Raw genomic sequence first — 25,986 nt, forward strand, 5'->3', positions numbered from 1 at the left:
ATTAGTTATCCGATGGAAAACACTAATAATGAACCTGTTAACGAGGTCAATCAACCCGAAAAACAATCAGGGGAACAATATATGACTAGGCAGGATATAAAAAATATCGTTGCTCAAGGGATAGCTAACACTATTCCAACAATGATAGCTCAAGGGATAGCCAACGCTATTCCAGCAATCGTTACTGCTGTTAAAAATCCAATAGAACCACAGCAAATCATTCCTAGCAAACGTATTTCTGAAGATAACTTCAGTAATAGCGTAAATGGAGGCAATGATCATGTTAATCATGATAAGGAACTAGGACAAGCTCCGCTCCCTAAGAAAAGGAAAGCTGCAACGCCTGGTTGCACTTATAAGGAGTTCCTTGCCTGTAAACCCGTAGAGTTCGCAGGCAATGAAGGGGCAACTGCGGCACTGCGTTGGTTAGAGAAAACCGAGGCAGTAATCAGAATAAGTAAATGTGTTGAGGAAGATAAGGTTATGTACGCTTCGCACCTTTTCAAGGAAGAAGCATTAGAATGGTGGAATACAGTGTTACAAGCCAAAGGAAGTGACGTAGCCTATGCCATGGGGTGGGAAGAATTTAAGCGATTAATAGAAAGGAAATTCTGCCCCGAATATGAAAAAGAGCAAATGGCAAATAAGTTTTTAAGTCACCGAATGGTGGACGTAGATTGCCGAGGGTATACTTCAAAATTCTTTGAGTATGCCAGAATTGTACCTACTCTGGCTTCGCCAGAACCGGTACTTATCTCTCGCTATATCTGGGGTTTGATTAGTGAGATTCGTGACATTGTTAAAGCTGCGAGACCCCGCACGATTGACGATGCGGTAGAAGTAGCTAACACTCTAACTGACGGACTGGTACGCACTCGGGAAGAAAATAGGAGGAGGATTTAGCCCAGAAAATTACCCAAGAATTTCATGTAGGTAATAGTAACAATTTTAAGAAAAGAGAAAACGGACGATTTTCCACTATCCCATTTTGCAATACCTGCAAGGGAAAGCATTTTGGAAAATGCAGAGGATGCTGCAATTACTACAAAATACCAGGACATCAAGAAGAAGACTGCAGGAAAAAGAAGGCAATAACTTGCTACAATTGTGGAGAACCCGGACACTTCAGAACAAGCTGCCCGAAATTAGGCAATCCAGCAAACGAAAAGACGAAACCTGCAGAAGGAACTACCAAGAAAAACGCAAGAGCTTTTCAATTAACTACTCAGGAAGCTGAACTCATTCCTGACATCATAGTTGGTACGAGTATTATTTGACTCTGGTGCAAACCAAGGTTTTATAAATACTTCATTCTGTCAAACTCTTAACCTATCATTAATCAAACTTAGGCAAATCTTTACAGTCGAAATAGGCAAAAAGGAAAATATAGAACTCTCAGGTCATATAATTTTTCGCCAATCTAATTCCTATGAAATTAGCCGAGTTTGATGTGTGTTAGAAATAGATTGAGTAGTAACCAACCCTGCTCGAATTCTCCGTAATAAGAACTTTATAGAAAATCCAGGCACCCGCCGGAGAAGTATTTATGATTACCGGAAATAAACTACGTAAGGTCACATGATGAATCATGAAGATATTCACTTAGATCCTGCTAAGATAGCAGCAAATCACTAAAATGGAAGATTTCGCAATCCTTAAATGGAAATTAGGAATCTTGTAAATTTAGCCAGATACTATAGGAAGTTTATTAAGGATTCTCTTAGATAGATATATCCTTAACTAAGCTAAAACAGTTAATTCTAAATAAGAACTTAAACAAAAAGAAGCCTCTAGCATAAATTAACAAAGATTCCAATCCTAGCCTTACCAGAAGGAACAGAAGAGTTTAAAAGTATACGATGATGCTTCAAAACCAGAAATTGGGTGTATGGTAATGCAACACAAAAAGGTAATTGTATGCATCAAGGCAATTGCAAAAGCACGAAGAAAGCCTTACCCCTTGTAAGCTTAAAAAATTAGAAACCACAAGTTACCCTTAAGATTAGGAAACATTATCTAAGTAAGTTTACTATCCATATGGGTCATAAGAATTTAAGATATATATTGGAGCAAAGATTAAACATGAGGATAAGGAAATCCTCAGTAACTACACCTGTGATATTTAGTATCACGAAGAAAAGACTGAAGACGGTTAGAAGAATTATACAAATAATAAACAAGAGCCGTCAAAGTTCGAGTTGGAGACAAAATGCTATTGAAAGTATTTTCTTGGAAAAGGAATTTATAAATTCGGTAAGAAAAGGAGCTAAGCCTAAGATACGTAGAGCCATTCCCAGTGATCCAACGGATAGGACCAGTAGCTTATCGTTTACAACTACCAGAAGAATTAGCTGGAGTACATGATATGTTCATGTATCCAACCTCAAGAAATGTTTATCTGACAAATCCCTGGTAGTACCTCTTCAAGATGTAGAGGTAAATAAAAAGCTGAATCTGTAGAGAAACCACTACAAATTGAAGATAGAAAGATCAAATTTCTCAAAACCCAAACGACTAGTGCTAATAGGAATCCAGGAAAGGACCAGAGTACACTTGGGAACTGGAATCAAAGATGAAGCGAAAATACCCTCATCTATTTTAGTAAATCTCGAGGACGAGATTTTTCTTAAGGTGGGGAGGATGTAACAACTGCCACTAAAAACCATAATTAGAACGATAATTAGTCAACAAGAAAACCCCAATTGAGATACCCAAGTAATTCTGCACTAACCCTAAAATTTTCATAACAATCGGAATCAGGATCAGGGCCCCTAAAACTCAGGGGGGTTAAACCTTAGTGGATGTTTATCCTCTCAATTTGCTGTAGAAACGAAATATGTTCGTTTAACTTACTCAGCAAGACTACTTAGACACGAAGCAACCTAGGCTAGAAAGTAGACCCGTCGCGCCACGCGACGGGTACACATGTCTTCTTCGCGTGGCGCGAGGGAGGACATTTTCCAGCTATAAATAGGGGACGTTGGCACTTGAATTTTGGTGTTCATTCGACGTCCAAATTCTCTGTAACCATCGAGTTATAGCGAATATCGTTCACAACACACACAATTCACGAAGTGCTGCCGCAATCAGGGTAATAACTCGATCGCTATTACGATTCAACGTCCGATCGATTATAACTATCCAACGATTGTCCGAGTGCTGCTCAAATTGAGCTTGTACTTTGATTATTCGTCGTGATTTCGACTTGAATATTAGAGTGTTGTTCGAATTCGGACTATGCTCTGTTATTCGTTGTGAATCCGATTGAATTATTAAGTATTGCACTTGTTAATCATTGTGAGGGTTTAATCTCATGAATTGACGTAACTGCTGAATTAGTTACTAACCTATTGTGTGTGCATTATTATTAAATTAGGTTAAATCAAGGCAAATCAGTAGGCTTATACTTTGCCCGTTAAATCTGCAATGTGAGTCATTCTCTTTTTATCAACTGTTTTACAATACTCCAAATTATTTTCAAAATGTTATAATTACAGGGATTAAGTCGTGGTTATCTTGACCGCTGGTTAGTGGGGTATTGTGCACATTACTAATTTCTCACCGTTAGGCAATAAGCCATAACATGGGTTAGGCTAATAAGACCTAACAGTGACAAAACGTCACTAATTGGGTGACTGGACCCAATAGTGGTATGACCATCGTCACACGGGTGGCAAGACCAGATATTAATTAAGATACTGCCATAGTAATCGCTCTTATGCTGTAATTTATAACTATATGTCATTTTATCAAAATGAATGATTCACTCAGTATTTCCCCGCTGACAAAACCTTTTTACAACATGTTTCAGGTGACCTACTAAATTAAGTACACGTGCTACGGAGCACTATCAAGCTTGAAGTGGTGGCTCAAATAAAATAAATAAACATGTTTGTAAAATAATGAAATTATGATATTTACGGGGTTTATCCTAAATGTAAATAAATAATACTCGGGCAAAATTTTCAAGTTTAAAACGATCCTGTTAAGACTTCCGCTATAAAAATAAATACCACGGGATTTTCTGTCCCGCGGCTCCCGAAACGGGTCAAACCGGGTCGGGGGCCGTGACAGAAAAAGGTGGTATCAGAGCCACTGATTTAAGCCTATTAAGTATTTAGAAAATACTTAAATTTTATTAATTACTATTCTGTGAGTATGTGTTTCATTATCTGATTAATTGCATATAGCATGGAACAAATTTTATATAGCAAATAAATTAAACTAAAACTTTAGTGTCTTTACAAGTTTAGAAGCCTTATTTCAGTAAATAAATAAATTTTTAATAAAACCAAGGATGCTTTAAAATTCTAGTTGTTCGGATAATTACACACGTATTTCTATCAAAATTATTACAAATTCTGACCTAGTAATTGTGCGTGTATTTTTAAACAGCATGAGTAATTTGTCTGATACCCTTCAGAATTTAAATCTCTATCCAGTAAGAGTAGAAGTTTCCAGAGATTTCAATAGGTATATACCAGACATGGAGGAACCTATAGAATTTAATGCTTTACCTCTTGAGCCTAAGAAAACGGAAATTGAAGAAAGTTCTAGGCAAATTAAGGGGTTACCATCTCAAGAAGAATTAGATCTTACAATAACAGACTATAGTATTATCAAGACTATTAATGAAATACAACTGCCAATAAATGTAGAACCAGCTATTCCAAACCCTTCAACCCACTTGCGACCTTTCAAAATAGACGAATGGTTGACCAATGAAATACAGTTACAAAACAATCCCTATAAGCTTTTTCCTCAGTTCGATCCAGAACCAAAATCCACCAATAAGTAACAAGAATATAACTAGACTCCGCTACTTTGACTAAGAATTAATGAATATTAGGAATAAGATCTAAGAAATTGAGGAATAGATCTCCTAAGAGGAAACACTGTTATTAGAATATCATTTACCAAAGAATATGAGACTTATGGAACAAGGATTGTGTAATAATAATAGCCAAAATCAGTCTGTAAAATTTTTACGAATAAAATTTTGTAAGGCATATTATTATTTCGAGAAATCAATAGTTTGGCTATATAAAACTATATAATAATTTTGTGTATACTTGTTATTTATTTGATACTAATACAATTATATATATATATATATATATATATACAATTAGTTATCCGATGGAAAACACTAATAATGAACCTGTTAACGAGGTCAATCAACCCGAACAACAATCAGGGGAACAATATATGACTAGGCAGGATATAAAAAATATCGTTGCTCAAGGGATAGCTAACACTATTCCAACAATGATAGCTCAAGGGATAGCCAACGCTATTCCAGCAATCGTTACTGCTGTTAAAAATCCAATAGAACCACAGCAAATCATTCCTAGCAAACGTATTTCTGAAGATAACTTCAGTAATAGCGTAAATGGAGGCAATGATCATGTTAATCATGATAAGGAACTAGGACAAGCTCCGCTCCCTAAGAAAAGGAAAGCTGCAACGCCTGGTTGCACTTATAAGGAGTTCCTTGCCTGTAAACCCGTAGAGTTCGCAGGCAATGAAGGGGCAACTGCGGCACTGCGTTGGTTAGAGAAAACCGAGGCAGTAATCAGAATAAGTAAATGTGTTGAGGAAGATAAGGTTATGTACGCTTCGCACCTTTTCAAGGAAGAAGCATTAGAATGGTGGAATACAGTGTTACAAGCCAAAGGAAGTGACGTAGCCTATGCCATGGGGTGGGAAGAATTTAAGCGATTAATAGAAAGGAAATTCTGCCCCGAATATGAAAAAGAGCAAATGGCAAATAAGTTTTTAAGTCACCGAATGGTGGACGTAGATTGCCGAGGGTATACTTCAAAATTCTTTAAGTATGCCAGAATTGTACCTACTCTGGCTTCGCCAGAACTGGTACTTATCTCTCGCTATATCTGGGGTTTGATTAGTGAGATTCGTGACATTGTTAAAGCTGCGAGACCCCGCACGATTGACGATGCGGTAGAATTAGCTAACACTCTAACTGACGGACTGGTACGCACTCGGGAAGAAAATAGGAGGAAGGATTTAGCCCAGAAAATTACCCAAGAATTTCATATAGGTAATAGTAACAATTTTAAGAAAAGAGAAAACGGACGATTTTCCACTATCCCATTTTGCAATACCTGCAAGGGAAAACATTTTGGAAAATGCAGAGGATGCTGCAATTACTACAAAATACCAGGACATCAAGAAGAAGACTGCAGGAAAAAGAAGGCAATAACTTGCTACAATTGTGGAGAACCCGGACACTTCAGAACAAGCTGCCCGAAATTAGGCAATCCAGCAAACGAAAAGACGAAACCTGCAGAAGGAACTACCAAGAAAAACGCAAGAGCTTTTCAATTAACTACTCAGGAAGCTGAACTCATTCCTGACATCATAGTTGGTACGAGTATTATTTGACTCTGGTGCAAACCAAGGTTTTATAAATACTTCATTCTGTCAAACTCTTAACCTATCATTAATCAAACTTAGGCAAATCTTTACAGTCGAAATAGGCAAAAAGGAAAATATAGAACTCTCAGGTCATATAATTTTTCGCCAATGTAATTCCTATGAAATTAGCCGAGTTTGATGTGTGTTAGAAATAGATTGAGTAGTAACCAACCCTGCTCGAATTCTCCGTAATAAGAACTTTATAGAAAATCCAGGCACCCGCCGGAGAAGTATTTATGATTACAGGAAATAAACTACGTAAGGTCACATGATGAATCATGAAGATATTCACTTAGATCCTGCTAAGATAGCAGCAAATCACTAAAATGGAAGATTTCGCAATCCTTAAATGGAAATTAGGAATCTTGTAAATTTAGCCAGATACTATAGGAAGTTTATTAAGGATTCTCTTAGATAGATATATCCTTAACTAAGCTAAAACAGTTAATTCTAAATAAGAACTTAAACAAAAAGAAGCCTCTAGCATAAATTAACAAAGATTCCAATCCTAGCCTTACCAGAAGGAACAGAAGAGTTTAAAAGTATACGATGATGCTTCAAAACCAGAAATTGGGTGTATGGTAATGCAACAAAAAGGTAATTGTATGCATCAAGGCAATTGCAAAAGCACGAAGAAAGCCTTACCCCTTGTAAGCTTAAAAAATTAGAAACCACAAGTTACCCTTAAGATTAGGAAACATTATCTAAGTAAGTTTACTATCCATATGGGTCATAAGAATTTAAGATATATATTGGAGCAAAGATTAAACATGAGGATAAGGAAATCCTCAGTAACTACACCTGTGATATTTAGTATCACGAAGAAAAGACTGAAGACGGTTAGAAGAATTATACAAATAATAAACAAGAGCCGTCAAAGTTCGAGTTGGAGACAAAATGCTATTGAAAGTATTTTCTTGGAAAAGGAATTTATAAATTCGGTAAGAAAAGGAGCTAAGCCTAAGATACGTAGAGCCATTCCCAGTGATCCAACGGATAGGACCAGTAGCTTATCGTTTACAACTACCAGAAGAATTAGCTGGAGTACATGATATGTTCATGTATCCAACCTCAAGAAATGTTTATCTGACAAATCCCTGGTAGTACCTCTTCAAGATGTAGAGGTAAATAAAAAGCTGAATCTGTAGAGAAACCACTACAAATTGAAGATAGAAAGATCAAGTTTCTCAAAACCCAAACGACTAGTGCTAATAGGAATCCAGGAAAGGACCAGAGTACACTTGGGAACTGGAATCAAAGATGAAGCGAAAATACCCTCATCTATTTTAGTAAATCTCGAGGACGAGATTTTTCTTAAGGTGGGGAGGATGTAACAACTGCCACTAAAAACCATAATTAGAACGATAATTAGTCAACAAGAAAACCCCAATTGAGATACCCAAGTAATTCTGCACTAACCCTAAAATTTTCATAACAATCGGAATCAGGATCAGGGCCCCTAAAACTCAGGGGGGTTAAACCTTAGTGGATGTTTATCCTCTCAATTTGCTGTAGAAACGAAATATGTTCGTTTAACTTACTCAGCAAGACTACTTAGACACGAAGCAACCTAGGCTAGAAAGTAGACCTGTCGCGCCACGCGACGGGTACACATGTCTTCTTCGCGTGGCGCGAGGGAGGACATTTTCCAGCTATAAATAGGGGACGTTGGCACTTGAATTTTGGTGTTCATTCGACGTCCAAATTCTCTGTAACCATCGAGTTATAGCGAATATCGTTCACAACACACACAATTCACGAAGTGCTGCCGCAATCAGGGTAATAACTCGATCGCTATTACGATTCAACGTCCGATCGATTATAACTATCCAACGATTGTCCGAGTGCTGCTCAAATTGAGCTTGTACTTTGATTATTCGTCGTGATTTCGACTTGAATATTAGAGTGTTGTTCGAATTCGGACTATGCTCTGTTATTCGTTGTGAATCCGATTGAATTATTAAGTATTGCACTTGTTAATCATTGTGAGGGTTTAATCTCGTGAATTGACGTAACTGCTGAATTAGTTACTAACCTATTGTGTGTGCATTATTATTAAATTAGGTTAAATCAAGGCAAATCAGTAGGCTTATACTTTGCCCGTTAAATCTGCAATGTGAGTCATTCTCTTTTTATCAACTGTTTTACAATACTCCAAATTATTTTCAAAATGTTATAATTACAGGGATTAAGTCGTGGTTATCTTGACCGCTGGTTAGTGGGGTATTGTGCACATTACTAATTTCTCACCGTTAGGCAATAAGCCATAACATGGGTTAGGCTAATAAGACCTAACAGTGACAAAACGTCACTAATTGGGTGACTGGACCCAATAGTGGTATGATCATCGTCACACGGGTGGCAAGACCAGATATTAATTAAGATACTGCCATAGTAATCGCTCTTATGCTGTAATTTATAACTATATGTCATTTTATCAAAAGGAATGATTCACTAAGTATTTCCCCGCTGACAAAACCTTTTTACAACATGTTTCAGGTGACCTACTAAATTAAGTACACGTGCTACGGAGCACTATCAAGCTTGAAGTGGTGGCTCAAATAAAATAAATAAACATGTTTGTAAAATAATGAAATTATGATATTTACGGGGTTTATCCTAAATGTAAATAAATAATACTCGGGCAAAATTTTCAAGTTTAAAACGATCCTGTTAAGACTTCCGCTATAAAAATAAATACCACGGGATTTTCTGTCCCGCGGCTCCTGAAACGGGTCAAACCGGGTCGGGGGCCGTGACAAGTAGAGCCGAAGCCCTTGCACAAGCATGCTTCTTTAAGATCTGACGGGATAGGGTTAATCTCCATCCTCTCCCTATACTGGTCAATATGCTCCTCAGGATCCGTCGTCCCATCATACGGCTTCACTATGGGAGTCTGGAATCTCTTTGGGATTTCTGCATCACAAATGGGGTGAGCAAAGCGGGATATGTTGCGACTATCCCGGGATACTTCCGGTATAGGCTGCATTATCCCAGGCACACTTGATATCATATCCTTCAACTTTTGAAGCTCTCTGGTTATCGCTGATGTCACACCTGTATCCTGCAATGATCCACGATTATTAGTAACAAGGATACTGGTGTTAACAGACAAGTTACCATTTTGGCGATTCTAGCCATATCCTGGAGCGTATCCTGGAGTATATCCTGGATCCCTCACAGTCAACATTCTAGCCGTTAAGGGTATCTCCGGAATATTGGTATGATATTGCCCTGATTATCCTCAGTATATACTGCTGAACTAAAGTTCAACATCCTGGCCTGCAGATGGGTATCAGTATCCTCAGCAGGTCTCTTGGAGTTGGACTTCAAGAGTTGTATTTCCTTCATTATGACTTGGTTAGTCTCCTGTTGTTTCTTCATTTGATCATGTATATTACCAAACAAAGTTTAAATTTCATCATTAGAAACCATAACAGGAGTTCTCCCTAGAACACCAGATCTGTTGACATTCTGAGCGGGAGGAGTGTCTCGGGATATTTGGCTTTCATTTCTCTTTAAGGAGCTTGAACTTGTGGAGGAGGAGGAAGCACCAAACCAGTTGTTGCAGAGGTTGTAGCAGGCATGGTTGAAGAGCTCATGTTTGATTTTGAGACCATTGAAAATAGTTGTGCAAAAAGTTTCGAAAAAAGAAAACCAAGTAACGATTTTAGCAAGGTTTTTAGCAAGAATAGCACCACTTGCCCCACGGTGGGCGCCAAATTGTTTTGGTCAAAAATTACCTAAGCAATTAAGTGATCAAATTAGTTAAGTGAGGTAGTGTGCTAAGAGAATGTGTTCAAAAATATGTTAATTAAGTTGTTTGCAAAAACAGTTTCAGGATACGGTTCAGGATATCGAGCCGTATCTATGATCAAACAATGAGAAAAAAAGTAAAGGGTGACACGGGATGTACGAGGAAAGCCCTTGATCAATCTAGATCACCGGCATAAAACCTCGGGAGCTGACAATCGCAGCTGCCTTGTTCTTCTATTGCTTCAAATATCAGGATACAGTGCAGGATATGGCTCAGATCAATGCTAAGTGGTACAATGATTACAAGTGTTGAGTGTTTGTGCGTAATAGAAAGAAAAAAGAAGTGTGAGTTCGAGATTCGAGAGTGAAGTGTGTGTTCCTATTGATCTGGCCTTCTATTTATAGTTACAAATAACAAACTAACTCTCCTATTATTCCGGGATGCTGGGAATATTCCATTCTGAATGTTGGGGGACTGTTTTTACTTGTTTTCCACGTGCTTATTGACTATAAAACCAGGTCTTCAGCTCACATAACCGTTACAACGTTAATAACATTGACCAGCATCCGAAATTCTTGAGGAATATGCCTTTTTTCCATTCTGACCGTTACAAGAGCTATTCTTCCGCCATCAACGTCTTTATCCTGACCAATTTGAGCGGGTCTTCAGGATGACTTGGTCCTCATGAACGTTAGTCCCTTGTAACCAACATTTTACAAGCCAATCGTTAGTAATAGTCAGGATACTGCCTCAGGATGTTACCAATATCCTGACCCGGTATCCTGATACGGTATCCTGATCCGATATCCTGATCATATACAACTAATAAAAAATCAAGATACAAAGTCAGGATATGGGCTCAGAATTTCACCCATAACAGACAGGATTCGCCATTGTTTTCCGGCGAGTACCGTATTTAAAGCTTTTGACCCCACCGTCCTAAGCGACTTTGTTTTTGAAACATGGGTTGCATTTCCAGTCACCCCTTTCTTGATAGGATACTCCTATCCTTTTCCTGATTTCACCCAATCTTTCTTCTCTCTCACCGGCATCTCCTACATCCAAGCGATGCCAATGATGTGGAGGGTCTTGTATACCCTTGAAAGAATCATTGAGCATGAAGGTATTGATCTGGGGATGTCGGAGTTAGCAGAAATGTACGACCTTGTGAGCCATGGATCTCATCGATATCAATTCAAGCACAAACCCGGTGAAGAACCCCCCATCTTCAAAACCACTAAGAATGACACGAACTGGAAAAGGTGATTCTTCTTCGTCAGAAGGGATTCCATCCCTGATGGGAAGGATCTTCCAAGAAGATGGGTTACTCCTGGTAGGATAGAGGATCCTTATAGAAGGATCATAGGATACCCTGTCTCCGCTGAGGATCACTGACCCCTTTGTTTCTATTTTGCAGCTATTACTGTTTCGCACATCATTCCATCACCTGCCACCAAGGAGAGGCTTGCTGCTCTCCGAAAGCTTGATCCTGCAACAAGATCATTCCAAGCAAATACCCAGGATTCTCAAGAAGTATCCTCAGGATCTGTCACGATGTCACATAAGTATCCCAATTTATGCATAACTAAATGTTTAAATAAAAATGAAATAAGGATACTTATCTGTTTTAGATATGTAGGTGCTGGAAAATCCTCAAAATCTGCCACCCGTTTCAGTGTTACCGATTTTACTGTCGTTGGTCCCCGGTCTGGGAGAAAGAAGACTGCTGCTAGCCCAAGTACTGCTGTTCCCAAGCCTGTGACCTTTAAGGGAAAGAAGAGAAAGGCATCTGAAGCTGAAGACCTTGACGGGCTATCCCTCATCCGCCATCAATTCTTGGAGTATTTCTCTGAGGTAAGGATCCTGGATCCTGACTGAGTATCCTGCCCAGTTAAGGATCACAAGTTCTGAACTTTACTTTGTCTTTTGCAGAAATTAGCCAAAATCTAAGAGCTGTTTGATGCTTATACTGAAGAAATTGAACAAAAGCACTCGGAGTTCCAGAAGATCTGCCAAGCCAAGGATCACACCATCGCCCTTTCTCTCGAGAAAGATCTCAATGTAGCGAAAAGGCAAGCGGTCATGGCACAAATTGATGCAGACCAAGAAAAGCGCGAGATCATAGGGGATGCTAAAGTCTCTGCTGCCATCACCATGTACAAGATAAAACTGCAGATGGCCCAAGAAGCTGAGGATCCTGACTTCGACAGGAGCACTTGTGATAAGGAGGGCTAGAAGGCAAAATTGGCGGAGCTAGAGGATGAGGAAGAGGCTACTGAGGTCCTGGCAATCGAGGCAAGCGGTAGTGGCAAGGATCAGGCTGGTGGAGATGCTGGTGGTGATGCGGCCAAGGTGTGAGCTGCAAGGATGGGCGATGATGAACATTTCTAGACACAGCCGGAACCCATTTTTTAAAGTTTGGTAGTTTTTTTTGTGGTTGTGATGTTTTGAAACAATGTTGGGTTGTACTCTGAACAATAGTTTTAGGTTTCAGGATCAATGATCCTTTGGACAATAGGTAGGATAATAGGTGGTGGAGGGATCCTCTGTTTGGGGGATGAAGCCACTTGTTATCATGCCGTTTTTTTATTTCCTGCACTCTTATGACCAGATAAACAATGGACACCCTTTGCCAACCCAAGTGGACGGGCCACGTATTGCTGATAGAAACTTGGGTTAGCAATTTTGACAACCTTAAAAGGGTTTAATATTTTGTGAATAAATAAAACTTTAACTTTTGGCTATTTTTCGTGTTGTTATCCTTATGAATTCTTTAATTTTCAACTGTTGTTGTATATCTTGTTTGAATTTATAAATAAAGGATAAAAGTTTAATAAATCACGTTTAAAAGTTTTAGGATATGATCAAGGATCAAATATCTTAAAGTCAACTAATTCAGAAAAGTTATGAAACTTAAGGATCATTAGTTTTGTTGTCAAAGGATAAGGGTCACTCATAAATAATGAATACAATCAAAGTGATAAAGGATCATACCTGAGAATCCAAGTTAGGATCCTAACTCCTTAACAGTTATGATCAGGATAATCAGAAGACAAACCTTAGTGAAAGCTGAGGATCAAGGATCCTTGGTTGTTTAGCTTCAAAGATCTGCAATAGGATATAACTTGGGACTAAGCCAACTATAAAAGAAAAGTTAGTAACTGGGGACAAGCCCAACAATTCTGGGGACAAGCCCAATATACTGGGGACAAGCCCAATGTAACACCCCGAAATCGAGATTTGGTAATTAAACCATGTTAATAATAATGAATGGGTAAAATACCGTTAGTGGTAAAAGTAAACCCGGTAAATATTAGGAATTTAATAGATAAACCTAATATTAAATCAAAAGTGAATAAATGCTTGAGAAAATAAAGTTATGAAAGGCCCGAGTTAACGGGACTTAAAATAAAAACGGGTTATGACCTTCCGAACTCATTAAGCTAACTAGGAATAATTAACCTAGTTAGTAATATATGATTAAATGATGAATAATGAATTAAAGTTTTCTTTTGAAACAAATGAAAGACGAGGGACTAATATCGCCAAGTAGGCAAACTAGGTTACTAAAAATAAACAATTAAAAACACAACACACACTAAGAGTGTGTGTGTGTGTGTGCGTGCGACCAGGGGGAGACAACAGGGGTGAAACCCTAGTTCAAGTCTAAACCCCAAAACTGAAGCTCAAATCAAACCCAAATCGTCTGCATGAGTACAAATTCGTGATCACCTAGTCGAGGGGGATCTCAAGGTATGTCAAATTTTGGAATTTGGAGATGTTTCGATTTCTTGATGAACCTATGAAGTTGAAATTTGAACTTGAATGTTAGATGCTTGAATGAAACTATGATAAATTCATGGTTAGGAATGAACCCTAATCAATAATTTGATGTATTGATGTTCATACACATGAAATTGAGAATCACCCACATATGTGTAAGATGGGTTTTGTAGAGAGATTAAGAATACTAGAATCTTGATCATGAAACGGGTATTATTGATTTTGTGAAGTGAATCTAGGTGTTGTTATGCATACTAGATGTAAGGAACTTGAAAACAATGTTAATCTTGGCTAAGTAGTTAGTCATGAGCTTGATTGCTAGTAGTAAAAGTTTCATGCCCATAAGGTGTTCGATGAAATGCCTAGGTGAAAATAGTAAATTAATGTGTTTTGATGATAGTAGAAATACCTTTCACTATCATAGTTATTAATTATGTGAAATATTTAGCACATGGTTTATATATGATTGTTGCTTGAGTAGCTAAGCAAATGAGTGTATTAAGTTCATTAGTGCAATTGCATATGTTACAAGAAGTTTGACCATTAAGAGTCAAACCGGCCTATAATAAAAATCGTATGCGGAAAATGGTAAAGAGAGTCCATAAGTATAATAGTCATAGTATTGATGACTAATATGACTATCTTGTGGATGAACGCATTATAGTTTGACGCTTGGCAAGCTAGGTGGAAGCTTGGGAAGGAAGCGGGTCAAACTAATCGGGAGTGAAGGAAAATGCATAAACAGGATGCAAGGTAAGTATATCTTACACTAGCCATATGTTTCAGAATATCCTTTTGTCGAGTTATATGCTTACAGGAATAGATATCCAATGAGTACTCGCATAATTCTTAATTAGCGATTATAAAGCAACGTATTAAAACCGGGTTAATAAGTTGGTCTGGGCCAGGTATGTATAATAGATCAACTCCTCATTTAGAAGTTGGAGATCTATGAGAGTTAGGCAAAGTAAAAGGGGCATTCAGTTACCTTAAAAAGGAAAAGCGAAGGATTTAAGTTATAGACAGAGTGTTTTGAAAACAAGAATTGGTTAAAAATGAGATTTTGGGCGTGCATGGCTTAAGCAAGCCCTTCGTTGTAAAAGGAGGGTTAAAAGTGACCAAAACACCCTTGTAAGAAAAATTAAGTAAACAACCCTTAGAAGTCACTTGAAAACGAGTTTTATAATCAAGTCAATACTTAGAACAGGTATAAAAGCGAAAGATGTAATTTCTTGGTCAAAAGACTATATATGAGTCTTTGCCGTAAAATAATAATTCGAGGGATAAAACTCGGATTAAATAGATCACCACATTGAATCCACCACAAATATAGTTATGGTGGGAGATCATTTGATAAGAAATGTGGACATATGTATTTAGAAACGAGTGAAAGCAATGGGTGCTTAAAATATGCTTAAATACCCTTAACGGGTCAAAATAAGCATATGGGTGAAAATGGGTTAAGAAGGTATATGAATCTGTAATTGGAATCTAATATGTTAGACATCATTTGAATTTAATAGGTGTATGATAAATAGGTCAAACAAACTTGTTTGTTTGATAAAAATCAAACGGGTCAAAATTTGGTAAAAAGGGTAATAAGCCGAAGACTTAAAAGTCTGAAATTTGTTTAAACCGAATGTTGGATTTTAACTCCATAAGGTGGAGAATCAAATTACAATCACTAGGAAGAAACGGTAGGTCAAACGGACAAGCGGTTTGAAAGATACGAAAGTTTTCGTGTCAAAGACGGCAAAAATAAAAAGGGCTGATGCAGGGGCCACCGTAACTTACGGTGCCCACCGTAAGTTACGGTGGGGGCTGAAATTGTTACGGTAGATACCTCCTGATCTACGGTGGAAGATTTAACATTCAGGGGTTACCGTAAATTACGGTAGCCACCATAATTTACGGTTGACCCTGTAATAAAATATATTTTAAAATTAGTTTTGCTTCGTGGACTTGTTTAAATACGTTTTAAACCCCGTATGACTAAAGCATTTCATGTTTATGAAATGTAGGTACACTTTGGACGCCGGAAGACGATCAAGCTCATCGAAGAACCGAACATGATAAAGATACATGCTTCCGCACATTGCCTCGTTGTAAATTTTAAACGACGAATTCGATCACTTATGTTGAATAACTTATGAGTTGTAAAAGTTTTAATCAACTCGTATTTTTATAGTATGTTTAGTCTTAATTACACATCTAACTGTTGGTATTTACATATAAAACCATTAAATAGTAACTAGGGTGTTACAAGTTGGTATCAGAGCCCTGGTTTAAGAGATTCAAGTATGGTGGGGAAAACCATGCTTGGACTTAAACCTTATGCTCTTAATAAAGATTGGTGTTCGGTTCGATGGTTGATCGCAAATCCGGTAAGTGTATGTATGTTAAACGTTTAGCGTATTAAAGTGTTGTAAACAACACATAGGGTTATCGTGTAATACACGTTACCCCAATTAAATGATAGATATAGTTAACAACATTTCGTGCGTTGACACATATAGTACAAAAGTCCTGTATTATGATATGGGCATTTAGTAAGGTTGACATTACTAACTTTTGTGAATGTCTTGATTGAAGGACACTTGCATTCAAAGATGACAAAGGTTAAACAAATTAAGGAGGTGATAGAGGAACAGTCCGAGGCATGACAAGAGGAACATGCTCACTAAGGACTAAAATCGCGTAAAGACCGCGAACAAGGTTAATGGCAAGAAACGCCCGTCGGGGCAAGCATTATCAGGTGCGTGCTTTTAAATATAATCGCGCAATTAGCAATATGCAACAAACATGTAAAGAATGATTGTCGCATATGTAAATTAGAAACTTGGGAAACCTGAATAGAATACCTATCCAGGATATTATTTCCAAGAAAACTAAATAGAGGCGTTACTTACATGGGGTGTGATGTGAAAACTATAAAAAGGTCGTGTATGTCATGTGTTAATCGCTTACTCTGGCCAAGTAAGTAGTGGCATATGATACCATGAGTTTCTTATTGCGGACATATTTACATCTGATGTAGTAAGGACGGGGTAAATGAGACAAATTAAAAGTACCCAAAAGAATCAAATGAGCAAAATATTTGATAATAATGTAAACACACAGCCGAGTGACAGAAGCGTATTACATTAGGATAATGAGCCCGAGTGAGGGGACAAAGAAACATGTAAAATGATGTAGACATGTATTGGGAGGGGGTGTACTTACACTCGAACCCGAAGAATATAAACATGTAAAATGATCAAGATATGCATTGGGAGGTAGTGTACTTACACTCGAACCCGGAAAATGCAAACATGTAAAAATGATGTAGACATGTATTGGGAGGGGGTGTACTTACACTCGAACCCGAAGAATATAAACATGTAAAATGATCAAGATATGCATTGGGAAGTAGTGTACTTACGCTCGAACTCGGAAAATGCGAATATGTCTCTAAACGGGTCATTTTTGTGTAAAACGTCAAGCTCGAGGACAAAGTCGGAATATAAAAAAAATGAAACGAGGTCTTAATGCATGAGGGTTGCAATAATAACGACTTCGGTAAAACACCCGGTTGATGGATAAGAATTAAACACATGCGTAGACCGAGAAACGGGAACTCAGATGGAAAGCTAAAAGGCTTGAGTTTTGAGTCATAACTAAAAGACGACAAGAAAATGTAAATAGAAATTTTGAATGAATTATGTTCAACTATTTTAAAGTTGAACGGGTTGAATATAATATCATGCCGAACGGCATGAGTAAACGCAAACGGGATAAAAGTAGCATTAAATGCAAAAGAATAATGAGCCCGGTAATGGGACATAACCAAATAAAAATATATGCAAATCAAATAACAGTAAGCATAAGAAGAACTGACGCATAAATGACGTGAGAAGTCATAAGTAGGAAAATTGTCCGAAAGAAAACAATTATAGCCACAAGAAACTACAATTCAGGTTAACGGAATCTAAGCTTGAAACCAAATGATTCTTCGAACAAAAACAGGGTGCCTTGACACCAAACACGTATTTTAAGAATGACATGAGTAAGGAGTGATCTACGAGATCAACATAACCTTTAGGGTTATAAACAAATGAAAGGTCTACGAGACTAGAACGACCCCCAGGTCGTGAGTAGCTAAGCAAATTAGTGTATTAAGTTCATTAGTGCAATTGCATATGTTACAAGAAGTTTGACCATTAAGAGTCAAACCGGCCTATAATAAAAATCGTATGCGGAAAATGGTAAAGAGAGTCCATAAGTATAATAGTCATAGTATTGATGACTAATATGACTATCTTGTGGATGAACGCATTATAGTTTGACGCTTGGCAAGCTAGGTGGAAGCTTGGGAAGGAAGCGGGTCAAACTAATCGGGAGTGAAGGAAAATGCATAAACAGGATGCAAGGTAAGTATATCTTACACTAGCCATATGTTTCAGAATATCCTTTTGTCGAGTTATATGGTTACAGGAATAGATATCCAATGAGTACTCGCGTCATTCTTAATTAGCGATTATAAAGCAAGGTATTAAAACCGGGTTAATAAGTTGGTCTGGGCCAGGTATGTATAATAGATCAACTCCTCATTTAGAACTTGGAGATCTATGAGAGTTAGGCAGAGTAAAAGGGGCATTCAGTTACCTTAAAAAGGTAAAGCGAAGGATTTAAATTATAGACAGAGTGTTTTGAAAACAAGAATTGGTTAAAAATGAGATTTTGGGCGTGCATGGCTTAAGCAAGCCCTTCGTTGTAAAAGGAGGATTAAAAGTGACCAAAACGCCCTTGTAAGAAAAATTAAGTAAACAACCCTTAGAAGGCACTTGAAAACGAGTTTTATAATCAAGTCAATACTTAGAACAAGTATAAAAGCGAAAGATGTAATTTCTTGGTCAAAAGACTATATATGAGTCTTTGCCGTAAAATAATAATTCGAGGGATAAAACTCGGATTAAATAGATCACCACATTGAATCCACCACAAATATAGTTGTGGTGGGAGATCATTTGATAAGAAATGTGGACATATGTATTTAGAAACGAGTGAAAGCAATGGGTGCTTAAAATATGCTTAAATACCCTTAACGAGTCAAAATAAGCATATGGGTGAAAATGGGTTAAGAAGGTATATGAATCTGTAATTGGAATCTAATATGTTAGACATCATTTGAATTTAATAGGTTTATGATAAATAAAGGTCAAACAAACTTGTTAGTTTGATAAAAATCGAACGGGTCAAAATTTGGTAAAAAGGGTAATAAGCCGAAGACTTAAAAGTCTGAAATTTTGTTAAACCGAATGTTGGATTTTAACTCCATAAGGTGGAGAATCAAATTACAATCACGTAGGAAGAAACGGTAGGTCAAACGGACAAGCGGTTTGAAAGATACGAAAGTTTTCGTGTCTAATTTACGGTAGAACCTGTAATAAAATATATTTTAAAATTAGTTTTGCTTCGTGGACTCGTTTAAATACATTTTAAACCCCGTATAACTAAAGCATTTCATGTTTATGAAATGTAGGTAGACTTTGGACGCCGGAAGACGATCAAGCTCATCGAAGAACCGAACACGATAAAGATACATGCTTCCGCACATTGCCTCGTTGTAAATTTTAAACGATGAATTCGATCACTTATGTTGAATAACTTATGAATTGTAAAAGTTTTAATAAACTCGTATTTTTATAGTATGTTTAGTCTTAATTACACATCTAACTGTTGGTATTTACATATAAAACCGTTAAATAGTAACTAGGGTGTTACACCCAAAGGATAACTGGGGACAAGCCCAAAGGATAACTGGGGACAAGCCCAAAGGATAACTAGGGACAAGCCCAAAGGATCTTGTGTAAACTGGAGTATGGCCCTCACTGGCGACTATCCAAACTTAGTGACATGAAAATGCCAAAACTTTAGCTAACGTGAAAACGTTAGAAACCTTAGGAACGGATGTATGGTACGTCTACCATTATACGTAGGATCCCGGATACAGCCAGTACAATGAAATTGTCAGCCCCTAAAGCGAGTACTGGTCCCATTGCCATGAACTGTACCAGGATCATCGTGCGCTGCTAGCGATACTGGGGATAGGCCCAAACTGGGGACTAGCCCAAAGAACTGGGGTCAAGCCCAAATAACTGGGGTCAAGCCCAAATAACTGGGGTCAAGCCCAAATAACTGGATACTTCTGTGGATACTCAATCCTTTGTTAAGGATACCCAAACCTTCTGCAAAACGCAGATTCAAGTGAAAGGAGGATAAAGGATGCAGGATCCTTATCCTTATATAAGATAATTAAAGAATGAAATAGTTTGAGGTTAGAATATTACCAGAATGAGGGTCCTCTATCCTATAAGGATCCTTCAAGGATACTTGTCAGGTAAGGATCACGGATCCTTATTACATGAAGTATTTCTTCAAGTGGACAGCATTCCAAGCTCTTGGTAGCAAATCACCTTCCATTGTTAGCAATCGATATGCCCCATTTCCTGCCTTAGCTTCGATCAAGTAAGGGCCTTCCCATTTTGGTGCCAACTTTCCATCAGCAGGATTGGTGGTATTCTGAAATGCTTTCCTCAACACCATATCACCAACTTGGAATTTCCTAATCCTGACATTTTTGTTCTAAGCTCCAGCCATCCTTTATTTATAACTGGCCATCCTTATCCTTGCCAAATCCCTGAGTTCTTCTATAGTATCCAAATCTTGAACCAAGTTTTCAGCATTTTCTTCAGGATCACGAATGCTTGTTCTTGCAGTAGGAACCACCATCTCTGTAGGAATCACTGATTCTGCCCCAAATACCAAAGAAAATGGAGTTTGACCAGTAGCATTCTTGGGAGTTGTCCTATCAGCCCATAATACATAAGGTAGCTCTTCTGCCCATTTTCCTTTCTTGGATCCAAGCTTCTTTTTTAAGTTGTTGATGATGATCTTGTTGGATGATTCTGCCTGGCCATTAGCTTGTGGGTGGACTGGTGTTGATGTTATCATCTTAATCCCCCAGCTGTCACAAAAGTTAGTGGTTCTATTCCCAATAAATTGGGATCCATTATCACAAACAATTTCAGAAGGGATACCAAATCTAGTAATAATATTTCTTTTAATAAAGGATATCACTCCCTTTTCTCTGACTTGAGCAAAGGCTTCAGCCTCTATCCACTTGGAGAAGTAATCAGTCATAGCAAGCGTGAATACTTTTCCACCAGGTGCCTTAGGGAGCTTACCAACTATATCTATTCCCCATCTCATAAATGGCCAATAGGAGGATATAGGATGCAAAAGTTCTGCTGGTTGGTGAAGGATATTACTATGTCTCTGACAAGGGTCACATCTTTTAGCATAATCCACAGCATCCTTCTTCATAGTAGGCCAATAGTATCATGTCCTCAGGATCCTTGAGAATAATGCCCTGCCCCCAGTGTGGTTTCCACAATCTCCTTCATGAAAATCCTTTAGGACTTCTTGGATCTCAGGATCCTCAATACATCTTATATATGGTCCTGCAAGAGATCGTTTATATAACATGTCATTCAATATTGTAAACTGAGATACCTTAATTTTGAAAGCCCTGGGGTTTTCTCCTGTAGGGATCTCTCCATGTTGGATAAATCTCATGATTGGAAGGATCCATGATCCTGAATGAGATTGTGTATCATCACTAGGGATAACTGAAGAGTCCTCTCCTATCTCCATAGCTACATGATCCTCAATAGCAGGGGTTAGAATATGGATAATAGGGATTTTGATATCCTTTGGAATCTTCAAGGATGATCCTAGATTGGCCAATGCATCAGCTTCTGCATTCTCTTCTCTGGGTACCTGTGTCAAACTAAAGAAAACAAAAGAGAGTGCCAATTCTTTGACTATCTCTAAATATTTGATTAGCTTTTCACCTTTAACAGCATAGGATCCATTAAAGTGGTTAGTGATTAATAATGAATCTACATGTACCTCAAGTTACCTGATTCTCATATGCTTAGCAATTTGCAAACCAGCTATCAAGGCTTCATATTCAGCCTCATTGTTAGTAGTTTGGAACTCACAAGCTATAGAGTGGGGTATTATGTCCCCCTGTGGCGATTTTAGTAGTATTCCAAGCCCAGTTCCTTTGACATTGGAGGCTCCAATTCAGCTTCCCTTTGCATGTCACTACTGAAATCTGCCACAAAGTCAGCTAAGGCTTGGGATTTAATGGCAGTTCTAGGTTCGTATCTTATATCATAAGCACTGAGCTTCACTGCCCACTTAGCCATCCTTCCTGACATTTCAGGTTTCCTGAGAACATTCTTAATTGGAAAATTAGTCTAAATAATAATGGCATGAGTTTCAAAATAGTGTCTTAATTTAGTAGATGCCATAATTAAAGCAAGAATAAGTTTTTCTAAATGTGAATACTTGGATTCAGCATCAAGCAAACTCTTACTTACATAATAGACAGGATGTTGTGTACCTTCACGATCTTTAACAAGGACGGCACTTACTGCTTAAGAGGATACTGCGAGGTATAAGGATAACACATCCCCTTTTTCTGGTTTCATCAAGGCAGGAGCTGAGGATAGGTAATCCTTAAGAGCTTTGAGAGCATTTTCGTGCTTTTCAGTCCAATCAATTTTTTTTGTTCTTCCTCAAAATGTCGTAAAATTCCTTGCATTTTTCCGAGGATTTGGATATGAACCTGTTTAAGGCTGTGATCCTGCCTGTTAATCTTTGCACATCCTTAGCATTAGCAGGTGATTTGATGTTCACAATAGCCTTAATTTGCGCTGGACTTGCTTCAATGCCTCTTTTTGTCACCATATATCCTAGGAATTTACCTGCTTTTACACCAAAGTGACACTTGGAAGGATTTAGTTTCATATTAAATTTATCAAGGATATCGAATGCTTCCTCCAAGTCTCTAAGGTGATCCTCAGCTTTTTTAGACTTAACCACCATGTCATCTATATAGACTTCCATATTGTGTCCAATTTAATCCTTGAACATCATATTGACTAGCCTTTGATAAGTAGCACCTGCATTTCTTAGTCCAAATGGCATAGCAATATAACAATAAATACCAGTTGGGGTCATAAAGGTTGTATCCTCTTGATCATATGGTTCCATCTGAATTTGTTGAAATCCAGAGGAAGCATCCATAAAGGTTAACAGTTCATGGCCCACGGTAGCATCCACTATGGAGTCAATGTGGGGCAATGGGAAAGGATCCTTGGGACATGCCTTATTTAAATCAGTGAAATCGACACATACCTCCACTTTCCGTTTTTCTTTTGAACAACAACCACACTGGCCAACCATCTTGGATACTTGACCTCTCTAATCATACCTGCTCGGAATAATTTTTCTACCTCCTCCTGGATAATGGCATTTCTCTCTGGTGCAAACTTCCTCCTCTTTTGATGGATTGGTTTGAATGACCTGTCAATGCCAAGTTTATGAGTAATTATATCTTTAGATATACCTGTCATACCTTCGTGTTTCCATGCAAAGGTAGTTTTTCTCCTCTTGAGGAAGGATACCAAATCCTCTTCTATTTTGCCAAGGATCCCTGATCCTATGTAAATCTTGGATTCAGGATCATGAGGATCCATAAGGATTTCTTTTACATCCTGCTCTCTTGCCTCCAAGACATCCCTTGGAGGATACTTTAATTATTATTGCTCCTTTGGCCTTGAGGCTGGTTTCATTGATGATGTGTAGCAATTCTTAGCCTCTTGCTGATCACTCTCGATTTTCACCACCCCCCCCCCCCCCATGGACTAGGAAGCTTCACACATTGATGATAAGTAGATGGGACTGCCTTCATGTCATGTATCCACGGCCTGCCAAGGATAACATTGCAACAAGATTAGCAATCTATAACACAAAATTTTTGATAAGAATGTAGTCCTTCGATATAGATTGGGAGTATGATGTCCCCCAGAGTATTCTTGGTCTCCCCACTGAATCCCACAAGTACTGAGGATCTTGGCACGATATCGGACTCAGGAATATTCATTTTCTTTAGGACATCAAGCTGGATAATGTTCACAGAGCATCCTCCGTCTATAAGGATTCTGCGAACAAAATGGTTAGAAATAAAAAGAGTAATAACAAGACCATCATGATGAGGATCCTGAATGTCAACACGATCATCCTTATCAAAAGTTATAACTTTATCCTTGGTAACACTGGATGTTCGGATGGGTCTGTCTCCATTCTCCATCTTGGTTTCCTTAGCATGTCTTTTGGCTGCTGAAAAGGAAGTACCACAAATGTCTGATCCTCCGGATATAAAGTTTGTGACTAGTGCATCCGCTGAGGGAGCAGGAGCTTTTTCCGGGATTCTTTCAGGATCCTGGGTTCTTGACTTTTTTCATCCCAAAAGTTCCTTTAAGTGCCCCTTGCTTAACAAGTAACCAATTTCTTTCCTTAGTGCAATGCACTCTTCGGTGAGATGCCCAAAATCCTCGTGATATGCACACCATTTTGATTTGTCTTTCGTAGCAGCTGGTTTATCACTTTTTCTTGGCCACCTAGCTTTCTCACCTAAATTCTGCATTGCAAGAATCAGTTCATTGTTATCAACAGAAAAACAGTATTCAGAGATTGGAGGATAATCCTCATCATCCTCTTCCTGTTCCACTGCATGCACGTTCTGGTTATCGGGTTTGTTGTAGGATTTGAACTTGTTATTCTTGAAGTAGGATCCTTGCTTTTCCTGTTTCGAGGATCCTGCTAGCCTCTCCTGGATCCTTTTGTCATCCTATAATCGGATGAACCTAAGGGCCCTGGTTCTTACTTCATTCAGATTCATGCATGGTGTCATAACAAGATCATCATAGAATAATGAATCCCTAAGTAAACCCATTTTAAAGGCCTCTACAGCCGTAGCTATATCCAGGTTAGGGATATCTAAGGATTCTTTACTAAACTTAGTGATGTAATCTCTAAGTGATTCATTTTGACCTTGTGTTACCCTATATAAATCACTAGTTAAGCGTTCAAATTTTCTACTACAAGAAAATTGATTATTAAACAGGTTAACTAGATTAGCGAATGAAGTAATAGAATAAGGGGGAAGACTTAGCAGCCATTTAAGAGCTGATCCTGTAAGTGTGGATCCGAAACCCTTGCATAAGCATGCTTCTTTTAACCTCTCAGGGATGGGGTTAATCTCCATCCTTTCTCTGTATTGAGCAACGTGTTCTTCAGGATCTGTTGAGCCATCATATAACTTCATGGTTGGTATCTGGAACCTTTTGGGTATCTCAGCATCACAAATAGGTGATGCAAAACGAGATATCTTATGGCTCCCATCTGCAATTTCAGGAATAGGCTTAACGACCCCTGGAACACTGGATATCATATCCTTAAGCTTTTGTAACTCCCTAGCCATAGCTTGGTTGATACCTGTATCCTGTATAAGGCCATGGTTAGTGGTATAAGAATTATTGAAAATGTTACCTCCCGGTGGATTCAAGTTCGGAATCCCAGATGTGAATCCATATTGTCGAGATTCTGGTATAATTGAAGGACCAGAAGAAGCAATGGTTTGCATTGGGATGAAGTCTCCTTGATGGACATCTGAACTTCTGAGCTGCAAGCTTCTTAAGGATCCTTGATCCTGAGAAACATTGGATCCTTGATGCAATGTGAATGGGGGTCTTAGAGGATAATCCATGGATCCGAAAACCTGAGAGGATCCTTGAGGTTGAAAGGAGGATCCTTGAACCTGAGAGGATCCTTGAACCTGAGAGGACCCTTGAACCTGCTGCGTCCCCATGTATCCTCCTGAGCTAGCGAAGGATCCTTGAACCTGAGAGGAGGATCCTGCTAGTTGAAAATAGGATCCTAGGGCCTGCGACGTTGCTGAGGATCCGTAGTGCATTCCTCTTGTTCCACCCAAGTATTGGACATCTGGAGCTGCAGAATGCTGGGAGGTTATGACCGGAGTGTCGAAATTCAAAGACCTAGGCATCAATGGGGAATGATCCTATGCTGATCTCTTCTGTTTCTTGATATCTCCA

The sequence above is a fragment of the Helianthus annuus genome, chromosome 4 (assembly GCF_002127325.2).
Source record: "Helianthus annuus cultivar XRQ/B chromosome 4, HanXRQr2.0-SUNRISE, whole genome shotgun sequence".
Classification (NCBI taxonomy): Eukaryota; Viridiplantae; Streptophyta; class Magnoliopsida; order Asterales; family Asteraceae; genus Helianthus; species Helianthus annuus.